This window comes from Marmota marmota, unplaced genomic scaffold, assembly GCF_001458135.2.
Source record: "Marmota marmota marmota unplaced genomic scaffold, marMar, whole genome shotgun sequence".
NCBI classification, from domain to species: Eukaryota; Metazoa; Chordata; class Mammalia; order Rodentia; family Sciuridae; genus Marmota; species Marmota marmota.
Window position 1 is genome coordinate 7,683,053 of NW_026000108.1, and position 14,364 is coordinate 7,697,416.

The following is a 14,364-nucleotide window of genomic DNA, read 5'->3' on the forward strand; positions in this document are numbered from 1 at the left end:
CTCTCCCCCAAAGGTTTGGTGACCACCATTCTACTCTGTAGCTGTGTGAATTCAATTTTTCTGCTGCATTTTTTTTTTTTTGTGTGTGTGTGTCTGGCTTATTTCATTTAGGCTACCCAACCAACCTAAAAATTCTGACCCTAAAACATTACCAAATTAGAAAAGTGAGAAATTATACCCCATTTGATTCAGATGTATGAAATGTCAAGATCATTGTACTGTCATGTGTAACTAATAAAAAAATAAATTTTAAAAAAAGAGGAAACAATGGGCAGGAGACACTAGGGAAGAAGGAAGGGGAGAGAGAAAAGTTGTTTCTCTTCTTCTACTGATGAGCCTCGGCAGCAGCTGCAGTGAAGGCAGGACCTGGGCAGAATAGCTTAAGATGTCTATGGACTAATTGAGTTTAATTTACACTTACGAATCTGCCTTTATCACAACAGTATGCATTAGTTTTGTAATTCAAAGTAAATTCAGTGAAGACGAGGGAAGCAAGGTAGTGTTGAAATCAATCTAATATTGTGTTAAATTAACATATTTTCAATGTGACATGAAGAAAAATTCAAACATGAGTTACTTTTTGAATAAACAATGACAGTAAGTCAGAAAATATAAGAAGGATGTGTTTGAGGTGAAGTGGAGAGGGTTTTAGCTGGATTTTTCTCTTTTTTGCCATGCAGGGACAAACATATCACTTCAGAGAAAGATGAGCATATAATTTGCAAATGGAAAAGGAAAATAAATCATTTGAAATGTTGTGTCCATTGCTTCTGCAGAGCTATTGCACTTTCAGAAACCTTTCCTGAGGCAGTAATTTAGCAGCACTGCAAAGATGAATGTACAAGGATATTCATCTCAGTTTTGTTAATCAAAGCAATGGAAACAAGCTAAATGCTCATCAATATTGGATATGTTATATAAATGATGGTTATTCATGTAATGGAATACTCTGCAGTCTGTATGACATTTGTTGCATATTTATTTTTTACATTGAGTTGGAAAGATGCCCATAACATATTTTTGAGTGTAAAAGCAATGGAATAATCTTTCTTATACAAAAAAATAAAAAATAAAATGTATCTGTTAAAGGGAAGGGGAAAAATACAAAGAGTAAGAAGAAGGGCATTTTCCAGAAAGAGAAAAACAAGCAGATTCTGGAAGAGAGGGCTTACGTTTGATGGCCCAGAGAGCTGGAATCTGTCATTCATGACTTTGTAGGTTTGAAGGCGTTTCTATAGTTAACAGCAATTGGTGTGCATGTGTGTTCACTCAGTGTTGCTTAGTGGATATGAATTAAATTGTGGTCTCTCCTTCAGAATTCAGATGTTGACACCGAGCCCCCACTGTGGTGGTGTTTAGAGATGGGTCCTTTGATGGGGTTTGTGTTTAGGTGAGGTCCAGGATGGACCTCAGGTAGAATTGTGTTCTTACACGAAAAGCAACCAGGGAGTCCATTTCTCCCCTGCTCTCTGCACCACCGGAGGACACAGTGAGGAGGCAGCCATCTGCAGGCCAGTGACGGAGCCTTCAATGGAAAACCAAATTGGCCAACAGCTTCATCTCAGTTTAGGGCCTCCAGAAATAAATTCCTGCTTCTTAAGCTGCCCTGTGGTGTTTTGTTATGGTAGGCCCAGCTACCAACACACGTTCCATACTGTTAGGTGTTTATTGCCATATCACAGGTCACCCCAAAACTTAGTAGCTTGAAACAGTGAACTTGATCTGACAGTGTTTGTGGGTCAGGGGTCCAGAAAGAGCTGGGCATGGGGGTTGTAGAAAAGTGAAGCTTTTGGTGAAGCTTTGACTGGGCTGAGGCTTTGACATCTCCTATGTTGGGTCACTAGCCCTGTGTTCCTGGATGGCTGCTGGTTCTGCAGGCCTCAGCGCTCACCAAACGAGTAGCTCTGATTAACCTAATGCTTCTTCTCATCATCTCCACCTTGGTCTTTGTTTCCTATCTACCACAGGTAAAGACTTTATATAGGAATTCGTGGTGAGGCATCCAGCACCTCATTGGGGGGTTCTTCTTCCTGCCAAGGAGGGTGTAAGCTACCTAAGAAATGAAAGTCTAGAGTAATTAGTGAAGAACAAAAGATAAAGAGTCAGAAAGAATAGTTTGAAAGGGAACTTGGACCCCATGATAGATCTAGTCCACACAGGAGTTAGAGCTAGTCAGTTAGAAAATGACTCCTGTGGTTTATTTAAGGGGGTACATCAAAGGCAGGGATAAGCTTTCAAGGGTTAAGTCTGGCTTTCTGTTGTCTTGCAGTCAGCAGGTTGATTGGCATCTTGGCAGGTCACACCCATCTCAGAGGGGCTGTGCAGCTACAGCTGGTCACCCCATTTCCAGTGCTGTGTAGGATCTTTGGCAGAGCTGTGGGGGAAGTTCATCTGCATCAGGTGGTCTGTCCATGTGGGGGTGCCACGGGAAGTTTCCAATGCCAGACGTATCCCCTCACTCGCTGCAATGCTAGCATAGTCCACATATAGCCCATGGATGGCTCTTGATGGAATACATCTTTTGCCATTTTTTGAAGTATATGTTTAAGATATGAAGTGAAGATTGGAGACATGCATAAATTGGGTAATAACCATAATAATCAAACTAAAATACCCATTACTTCACTTACTTACCCTCTTTCCTCCTGTGTGTATGTACATGTGTGTGTGTGTTTGTGTGTGTGTGTATGTGTGTGTGTGTGTGTGTAATAGAACATGTGAGATCTGTCCTCTTTACAAATTTAAAGCATACAGTTGTACCCCTGAGTCAACATCTTCCCATTTCCCTGCCCTCATCTCTGGCAACCACCATTCCACTTTCTGCTTGTACAAGCTTGACTACTATAGAATATGCACTAAATATGTGATCAGGGAGTATTTGTTTTCCTGTGCCTACTTCAGTTCACTTAGTCTAATGTCCACCAGTGTCATGTATGTTGCAAATGACAAGATTTTGTCTGAATTACATACACTTGCACACACACGCATGCACACAGTCACAATTTTTATCACCATACCCCTTGAATGTGTCTCATGTTGTCTGATTGTTTATCTTTCTCTCTGCATCTCGTGTGCTACTAAACATAAATGCATTTGGCCATTTATCCTGATTATTTTGCTCTTTATTTTCAAGAGTTTCTTTTGTATCATTTTTACATTTCGATATCTTTTTGATTGTGTTATGGTTTAGGTATTAGGTGTCCCCCAAGAATTCACATGTTAGACAGGGCAAGAATGTTTAGGGAAGAAATGATTGGATTGTGAGAGCCTTAACCTAACCATAGCAGTAATCCCCTAAAGGAATTCACTGAGTAGTAACTGAAGGCAGGTAGGGCGTGGCTGGAGGAGGTGGGCATTGAGGGTCTGCCTTTAGGGTATATATTTTGCATCTGGGGAGTGGAGTCTCTCTCTCTCTGCTTTCTGATCATCCTGTGAGCCACTTCTCTCGGCCACCCTCTTTGGCCATATTTTTCTGCCTCACCTCAATCCCAAGGAATGGAGTCAGTTGGCTGTCTATGGATTGAAACCTTTGAAATCGTGAGCCCCCCTCCTCTAAAATTGTTCTTGTCAGATCTTTTAGTCACAGCAGTGAAAAAACTGACTAAAATAGATGGTCTCTTTTTCTTTACTCATTATTTGATTTCCAATTTGTTATTTCTTTAATGATTCATCATAAAAATTATTCTACATTTTGCATATTATAATTTCAATGTCTAATTTTCTCAGTGAGAGTTAAATATGTTGTTCATTACATTTGCTTATCGTCAATCATTTTAACTAAATAGTTACCTGTTTACCAGTTTTTAATTGGGAACTCATTCTGTTGTTTGAATTTGTCAATAGAAAGCACAGTTACAATGATTAAGAAATAGGAGTTTGGGGTTTAAGTTGTGGCTCAGTGGTAGAGTACTTTCCTGGCATGTGTAAGACCCTGAATTCAATCCTCAGCCCTTCATATAAATAAATAATGAATCCACTGACAATTAAAAAAAATATTAACAAAATAGGAATTTAATTATACGAGAAATAGAAATTTGAGAATATCGTATTTAAATTATAATTACTGAGTTAACCACCATATGAACTATCAAAACTGTCAAATAAAAAAATAGATTAAAGAAAGGACTCATTTTGAAGAATTCTTTAAACCGTGTAAAAATAGATACTCAATATATAACATACTCATAGAATTAAATCTAACACATAGATACATCAAAATAATAATAAACTCATCTTTAAGAAAAATCTGTATTTTGTAAAGTTGCTAAACTCAACTATGTGATAATTACAAGGGGAACACATAATTTAAGTATTCATAAATCTTAGAAATTAATGCACAGTAGGTTGATTTGTAGCATTAGTTTAGGCTGCCATCTCTGGAAAACTGTGCTGTTCACACAGACTTAGTTCACACAAAAATTATAAAAATATTATTTCTGAGTACTCCTTGGTTCATTAGAAATTATAGGAAAAATCTAAACATTAAATAAATAAAGCAATATTGACAATAGGCAATTTTCTGGAAAGCAGATACTGAGAGGAGCATATGATCCTTCCTGGGCCAGAAGGTTGGGGGTTCCGATATTTTCAGTTGAGCTGGGGACCTCTAGGGACATGGGGTGGCCTCTGATTGGTGTCATCATGTAAGAAACAGAAGTGAGGCAAACAAGTCTTCTGAAAAAGAGAAACAAACAGTTAAACAAATGACCGCTGGTGACATTCAATAAAAACAAGTGAGAGATATTAGGAATGAAACCATAAATAGTGACAGAGCAAATAAAAAATGAAAATTCAAATGCTCCATGCATGACTGTATGCCAAAACGTTGAAACTCAGAAGGAAATTCAGAAATTATTATTTACTAGAAAACTGTCACAAGAAAATGTAGAAAGACTGAAAAACACTGTAACAAGTAAAGGAATTAAATTAGCAGTTGCCTGAAATGGAATGAGATAGGAAAGACAAATGAATCATAAACATACACAGACAAGAAAATCATGTGAAATATGTTCTGTTTTATTGCTACATGGGGATAGCTCAATGAAGAACACCATTAGATATCCTTTTACATCGCGAGACTGGCTACAATTAGTAAGTCTGATAAGACCAACTATGAGTTATAAATACTGAATTGAACCCTAGTACACTGTTTGTGAGACCATAAATTAATGCAAACGCTTTGAAAATTACCTGAGAGTTACATATGAAGTTGAGAGTGTGAATAACACAAACCAGCTGTCTCATTTATGTAAATATCTTGAAGAAGATTTTTGAGTGCCAGAAGAAAAAAGAAAAAAAGTTTATAGCAGTATTGCTCATATATCAAGACACAACCAATAATGTAATGTGTGGAATATTGACAGGAATAAAAGTGAATGAATTGTAACATACAATCACAAAGGTATTCTTAGAATAACAAATATTGGGGTTAAATATCACAGATGACCACAAATGATATGATTCCATTCTCTTAAATTATGAAAATGAGAGAAATGAAGTATTATATTATTACTAGAAATAGTTGTTAAATTTATTTCTGTTCTTAAACTTGATGATTACTTCCAGATAGGTTATTTGTGTTAGATAAATAGATGGGTAGGTGGATAGATAAACAGAGGACAGACAGATATAATTCAGTAGTACACAGGAAAACCTCTCATATACTAAGTAGCAAATAGCCAAATAGTCTCATTTTAGATATATAAATATATAGATCTACAAATATGGCTTATTATTACATATGGGTTTTGAAAACTCTTATAAAACAAAATTTCACCTGTGCTAAGATAGAAATCTGTGTTTAAACATTAAATGGAGCTAACTGGGCCTGAACCCAGCCACTCATCTGCTACATAGTATTTGGCATTCCAAGGTAAACCTTCCAACAAATTTAACCTAACTAGAGCTTTAAATCAGAGATAATGCTATTCAATTTTTTTTTAGAGCTTTCTATGACATATACATAACTTGAAGCTAAACTTCAACAAAAAGAAGACCAGAACAGAAATCTCTCAATGTACTTAATGAATAAATCTCAACTTAGTTTTGCTCAGCTACAATTTGCTGGACACTGTTCTAGGTGCTGAGCGTTTATCAAAACACAGAGGAGAGAAACAAAATCTGAATTTTCATAGAAATAGGAGGAAACAGATAAGAAAAACTCATAAAATAAAAAATAACTTGATGCAAAATTCATAAATACAATTTCAGCAAGAAGGCTTTACCAGCATAATTAATAGTAGATCATTATTACATAATATTCAGGATAATACAAATTGTTCAAAATTAAGAAATGTTTTTTAAAAAGTCATATAACTAGAACCAGAAAAAATGTGATTAAGTCTATAGATATTAAAGTGGCTTTTGATAAAATTTAACATCTATGGTTACTTCAAAATAATAAAATAAAAACAGTAATATAGGTATTCTTAATATAATAAAAATATATTAATCTTAGTCTCAAATATACACAAAGGGAAAACGACAAAAACAACCATACTAAAATCAGGAAATAGGGTTCTAACTTAAATATCAGATTTCTGAGCATAAGCATATGTAGACAGATGTAGAAATTAAATTACCACTGCTGAGAGGTAAAATTATTGAGAGAATTCAACAATTTAGTGGGGCCCAAGATGGATACCATTGGGTAAAAACAATAAAAAATATATCATTTGGCGAGCATGGTGACTAGGCTACTTAGGAGGCTTGGAAAGAAGATCTCTAGTTCAAGGACATCATGAGCAACTTGGTGAGACTGTGTCTGAAAATAAAAACTTAAATGAGGGCTGGGATGTGGCTCAAGCGGTAGGGTGCTCGCCTGGCATGCGTGCGGCCCGGGTTCGATCCTCAGCACCACATACAAACAAAGATGTTGTGTCCGCCGAAAACTAAAAAATAAAATATTAAAATTAAAAAAAAAAAAAAAACTTAAATGAGTTGGGGATGTGGTTCAGTAGGTTCAAACCCCAGTATTGAAAAAACAATAGTATGATTTTGTATATTAATATTAAACATTATAAATAAATTAGTTTTTTTACAGTTAAACTTTAAATGTAATATTTTCCACATAAAAATGCTATTTTTCCACTTTAAATTTTCTTATTAGAATTTTTTAAACATTTGTTTTTCATTTGTTTTAATTAGTTATACATGACAGCAGAATGCATTTGTGCACTTTGATATATCATAGATAGATGGGGTACAATTTCTCATTTTTCTGATTGTACATGTTGTAGAATCATATTGGCCATGCAGTCATATATGTACATAAAGTAATAATGTCTGTTTCATTCTACTATTTTTTCTATCCCCATTTCCCTCCCCTCCCTTCCACTCACTCCCCTTCATCTAAGGTAACTCTCTGCTTCCCTAGTGGCCCCTCCTTATTGTGGATTAGCATCTACATGTTAGAGAAAACATTTGGCCTTTGGTTTTGGGGGGATTGGCTTATTTTGTTTAGCATGATAGTCTCCAACACCATCCATTTACTGGCAAAGGCCATAATTTCATTCTTCTTTAAAGCTGAGTAATATTCCATTGGATATTTTTTTTCTTTGATTTTTGCATCTTTTTATTTTAGTTAGACAAAATAATTCTAAGCTTTTTTTTGGCTTTGCTGAAAAACAAATTATTGAGGAATATCTTAGAAAAGTACACAGCATGTACAATAATGTGCAGAGATTTTTCTCTCCAGGTGCTAAAATTGTCAGGAACCCACCATCATTATTAAAACATTGGCCTTCCTCCTGAAGTTAAACTACACTAAATGATTGAACAGAAAGGCTAGAAAGAGTCCCATTTCCATCCAGAAATTTCAATAGGACACAATTAAAGTCTAAAATAACTGGGGGAGTGTTGACTTTTCAATCAAATACCTCGACATGACTGGATAGATCTGTAAAGAAATAAAATGGTTGTATTCACAGTTTAAGTTTTAACCTGGAAATACTCCAAATGAAAGAATTCTAAATATAGTTTAAAGATAATCAAAGATACAATGGAAAATTTATCATATGACGTCTGATTAGATAAGTCATTCTCAAAATGAAATTGTCACAAAGGGTTCCAATTTTCACAAAACTACATCAGATTTTTTTAAATGATATGGTAGATTTCACATGTTAAATACTTGTAATTCAAATCACAGAGAGGAAGATAATTTTGATTGTGTACAAAACTTTTGACCAATTGATACAGTAAAGAATAACAACCCAAAAGAAAAATATGAAAAGGATATAGCTAGACAATTCATAAATTTAAAGAAATTAAAGAAATACTGCTGGGCTATGGGCTTAGCTCAGCAACACTCTTTGAACACTCAGGATGCTCCAGATTTGACAACCTGCACCAGAAACAATAAACAATAAAAACACTAGTGTATCTTCAACATTATCATCTGTCAATTGCCTATAAATTTAAGAAATGTTAACTTCAGTTACAAACAAAATAAATGCAAATTCAAGCTACACTGAGATGCTAATTTTCTCACTTTTCAGATCAGCAGAGATCAAAAAGTTGAATGTTATGCTATGTTAGTCACAGGAAAATGTGAACTTTCTTTTCCAGTATTGTGAGGGATGGAAATTGTACAAACACTGTGTAGAGAATGTTGAAAATTATATGAAACCCACTCAAACAACTCTTTAAAATTAATAGTTCTTTTTTTATTATTGGTTGTTCTATTTTCCAGAAATTAATTCTCCATACATATATTTACATTTGTGGACTCCCACATGATATACAATGTTATTTATTGCAGCATTACTTTAACTTAAAAAATAGAGTGAAAATCACCACAAAGTTCATAGATGGGGTATATTAATAAATCATAGTGTATATATAAATTATAAAGAAACAGACACAGTTATGCACTTGATGGAAAAAAATTTCTAATATTTAGACACTGCAAACGTAAGGTATTAAGGAAAATTGATAATAAGGCACCATATACTTCTTTACTATATGTTTGTATTTACTTACATACTTATTTATAATTTTGACTTATATACTTTGATATATCATACATAGATGGGATATAATTTCTCATTTTTCTGAGAATACATATTATAGAATCACATTGGTCATATAGTCACATACATACATACAGTAATAATGTCTGTTTCATTCTACTATCTTTCTTAACCCCTCATCTCCTGCTTACCCTCCTTTCACTTCCCTCTACCTAATCTAAGGTTACACTATTCTTTTTTTTTATACGTTACAATTCTTAATACACATATATACCACAATTTTTGTATCTCTGTATATAAAGTATGTTGACACCCAATTCAAGTCTTCATACATGTACTTTGTGTAATGATAATTTTGACTTTTCTAGATTACGTAAAAAGTTTTTAAGAAAATGAAAATTCCAGTGAATTTTTATAAACATAATTACCACAACAATAATAATAATACTCAAAGAACATGAGAAATGTCATGTTCTGATAGATTCAGATGATAGCTTTACATGTCCAGTGACCAGTCAAGATCTAACTGAGTTCTGTTTGATCCACTGAATGAACAGGCTGGGCTTTGACGAGGCTGATGTCCATACAGCCAGAAGGGCATGGTGGGGATCCTGGGGCATGTACCAACTCTCCCTTTCTATCAGTTATGCTCTTGAAAAGGCTTCTCAACTAAGCAGGAAACTGATTATTTAATAACTGTTATTTTTCTACCAATACTCAGTAAACTAAAATGACTTTTTAATAAGATAGTCCCTGTTGCCGGAAAATTGGGTATTTAGGGGATTTTCAGAACATGAATTTGCTATAACTGATAGAGCAGAACAACTCTTATAATATGCATTCTCTGTATGGAAAAATATGCATTTGCACAAATGAATGTTTACAAGCCCAGGATTGGAAATGAATTGTAGGCACATATTATTCATTACACAGGCCTCCCTCCCCCCCCCCATGCCTTGAAATCTGTCTATGGGGAAAAAAATATAGCTTTAACTGGGTCCACATATAATTTGAAATCAGTGGCATGAAACTTTTCCTTCTAGAAAACATGTTTTTACTTGCCAAATGCAGTGTGAAAAATTAAAGCAAAGAGAGTTTTTTTCTTCTTTACTTTTTACAGAAAGGCATTTCAATAATTGGTGTTAAGGATTTTTATGAAGTGGAATAAAAATATACAGCGATCACCTATTGTTTTATGAGAATCAAAGAGCAAAGTACAGAGATTCCTTCTGGTGGAAGGGGTGGGCTTTGGACAGATGAGAAAAAGGAATGCAGTGTGGTAAATCTGGAGAACCAGAAGAAATATTTAATGATCTCTCCTTTTGGCTTTTCTCCCCATTGCAGAAGAAAGAAACATTCCTTAATCCAGGAAAGTCACCAGGCCCAGATGGAACCAAGTTCATTTACTTTGGTTTGAAATTAGCATCTGCAGAAGTTGGATGTTCTTGCAATGTTGCAATTCATCAAATTAGGCTAAGGAGAAATATTGAGAGGCAATCTACCAGAAGAAAGTCATACCTACTAAGAGGACACTATTTTCTTACAATCGTGGGGCTTCAATTAAAACATCATAACATTAAGAAGCTTAAAAGAACCCGAGATGTCTTTGGATGAACTCATCAGTTTGTACAAAAGAAATAGTCTTATAATAAGAACTGGCCTCAGAAGATCTGGAGGCTGAGCTGAGTGTAGAGTTTCAGACCAAAGTTCCTCTGCCCTAGGTTCCTCACAGCAGTGGTGTCCTACCCTAGCTCCTGGGGGATATGGCAAGAGGACAGAGCACAAGCGATTTTGGTTCCCAGAATTGACTCTCACTCATCCTGTCTTCAATATAGAAAAAATATTTTGCTTTACCTAATTTATATAGTGGATTCATGAGCAACACTGTTTTTGAAAAAAAAAATACTAAAATTATTATTTTTTAATAGAATTCTGAATGACATTCTATCAGGTTGGGTCATAAAAAAAAATTGCTGATTGCCAACCAGTTGACCTCTCAAAATAAAAAATGAATAAAGAGAAAAAGGACATTAAAAAATAAAACAGTGTATAATGGTTTAAGTTAAAAATACATTTGGAATCTTGAAAGTTAGGTGAAAGATGCTGAGCTCATGAATCTCAACATCAATCCCTTTGTTTAATGAATTAGCATTACCCTAGTTTTATTGCTAGCTTGGTTCTTTATTAATTTATTGATTCTTTCCTTCCCACTCAAATCCTTTTAAATCACAATATAGCTCCCTTGTTGTGTACATAAAGGTTATCCTTAGCAGCTCATCCCAGACATCCTTATCCTGACTGTTTGCCTACATCAAATACATATACAAATACGTACATTTCAGAAGAAAGAAAGATAAATCAAAGGAAGTCCTATCAGATGATACAGGACAATATATTAAATATGCTATTAATAATAAGATGATATATTGTTAATAACAGGAGAATATATATTTATCCTAGTATGTAGGTACAAGGATTTCTGGAAAGAAGGGATCTTTGGCCTTTTAGGGGCCTTGAGATCAGGACAAAGCAATCCTACTGAGAAGTCAAAGTCGGTGACCAGAAAACAATGTGATGGCTACTTGCCCCCTCCCCTCGTCCAGGGAGGAGTTTGGAGGGAATCCTGAGAACAAGAGGAGAAAATAAGGACACTCAGGGTCCAGCATTTCTTAAAATGTCTCCCAAGTTAAAAAAAATAAATAAAAAGAAAGAAAGAAAGAAAGAAAGAAAGAAAAGAAAACTGAAATGTGAAATATGAGAATGATAAGATCACCACTGAATTTGACATTTTTAGAAATTCCTACTCATTTATTTGGGATTCAATGATTGTTGTTTATAACTGAGTTTATAAAATCTAGATCATTTTTTGTCCTGCCAGAGATTTTTTTTTCTTTTCTTTTTCTTTTTTTTTTTTTTTAACTGGGGATTGAATTCAGTGACTATACCACTGAACTACATCCCAGCTCTTTCTTATTTTTTAAATTTTGAAACAGGGTCGCTCTAAGTTGTTTAGGGCCTCACTAAGTTCCTGAGGCTGGCCTTGAACTTGCTATCCTCCTGCCTCAGCCTTCCCAATAACTAAAATTACAGGTGTGTGCCATGGCACTGGCCAGGGATATTTTTCAGGTTATAATTTAGAAGTTTAAATTCTTAGAGGACAAACAGCTATGTGCATCTTTACAAAGGGATGCTGATTTATTTCAGTGATTTTCAGAGGATATTTTCATTTCCTCTTTCAGTTAATTTTTCTATGATATAGTAAGATTCAGATAATAGTTGCAATTGACAAATAAATAAATTTTGGAGAAGACCTTTAGAAAATAGTCCTTAAAATAACAAACAAAAAATATACAAGACAACACAGGTACAAACACATTCACACAGAGAGAACCAAAATCCAAGACTCTTAGAGTAGGACAAATCTTAGAGATGAATTTCAACTTCCTCATTTTGCAGAGAGAGAAAATTAGAGCACATGAGTCATTTGAATTGTGGAGAATTCCAAGCAGATTTCTTGTAGGGCAGAATAATGCCCCATTACCTGAAGTATAGTTCACTTTCCCCTGCAATGTAGATGGGGTTCAGAGAAGGTTCTCACTGGTGCTTGCCAAATTAGAGTGAATTTTCTTGCTAAGCAAGACAGACATGTGGGAGATAGCAACCTCTCTGAGATACATTTAGACTACATTTGCATAAGCTTCAAAATGCTGTGGGTGGTGTATGCTCTATATAACTTATAAACAGTAAATGAAGGCTTTGGAAGAATTCCAGTGCCCAGCCCATTGGAATCTATGTTATATACTTCTGTTTTTTAAAAAAGATCATCTGTAGCAAATGATGACTTTGTCCATACCTATGCAAAAGCGCAGAAGGGGGAAATTAAAAAAAAAAAAAAAACCCTCCAAGAAGGAGCTACTGACATTCTCATTTCCTTCATGAAACTGAGGCTCAGTGAAATTGTCACAAGCTAGTTAGTGACAGATTTAGGACTTGAATTTAAGTCTGGTGACTTTTAATAGGTTCATTGGACCTGGCCCTACAACAGGTTTCTTCTGTCTGACAAATGTTACACAGCCTCTAGCAGAATCATGAATGTAGATAATAGGTTTCCTTTTACATAAGATCTGCAATCCAGGTTTCACTACTTACTCTTGTGACTATGGTAAAATACCTAACCTTCTGAATGTCGTTTTCTGATTCATTAATTTATTCAGTTTTTATTATGTGCTTCCTCTGTGTCAGACAGAGCCAGATGCTAAAGATGTATCCACACAGAAAATGGCATGGCCTGCATTCCTAAAGGTCCTTGTTTTTAAGTGCAAAGAATGTGACAATAATTATTGCCATGCATACCTTGGAGGTCTGTGGTGTGCATTGAATGAAATATTGTAAATGCTTCGTAAAATATAATATGCTATATAAATCTAAGGGGTTATTATGAGTGTACTTTACCCAAGGGCATAGGAGAACATCCTCTATGTTTTTTTTTTTCTTTATTTTCTTATGTGTGGTTCTGTATTTACCTAAGAAGGTTTTAAGTTCTCACAGCACCAAGTTAAATAGCAACTGAATTGATCTTAAGAAAATATGAAATATGTCATTGATTCTCAATATACTTGGGCAGCAGATCTCTTTTGGTTGAAAATGCATGAATAAATTGCCTCCAGAAGGCTCCAGCAAAGAAAAAAAAAAGTGTGTGTGTGTGTGTGTGTGTGTGTGTGTATATATATATTTTTTTTTCCCTTATCTGGGAGGATGCATGATTACAGTGCAGAAAAAAGAAACCACAAAAACATTTATCAGGAAAGTGTTCCATGCAGGGAACCAGGTGTCCAAACCTGGAAAACCCAAGGGAGCAAATTGAAGGCTGCCTGTCCATGGGGAGTTCCAGAGGAACATCAAAACCACTCACCTGGGCAGCTACTGTCCCTGGGCTTCATGATTCCAGGAAATAGAAGGGCACTGAAGCCAGGGAACAAAAGGAGAGTCAGTGTAGGTAATGAATGATTGAGTCAGAAAGATGGGGGCTGGGGCTGGGGTTGTGGCTCAGCGGTAAAGCGCTTGCCTTGCACTTGCGAGATCCTGGGTTCGATCCTCAGCACCACATAAGAATAAATGAGTGAAATAAAGGCATTGTGCCCAACTACAATTAAAAAATAAATATTAAAAAAAGAAAGAAAGAAAGAAAGATGGGGGTGGATTCAGGAGGAAATAAAATACTGATCCCTCCAGAGCACTTCCCCTTCTCCTCCAACCTGTTGTCAAGGCCACCTGCCACCAATGAATTTTTCTCTTTGCAGGAGGTTGTAGGAGTTGTTGGCCCCTGGGCTGTGCCCTTGTTCTTTTCCAGCTGTACTTCCAGGCAGCTTCATTCCCATGCTTGGATCCTTCC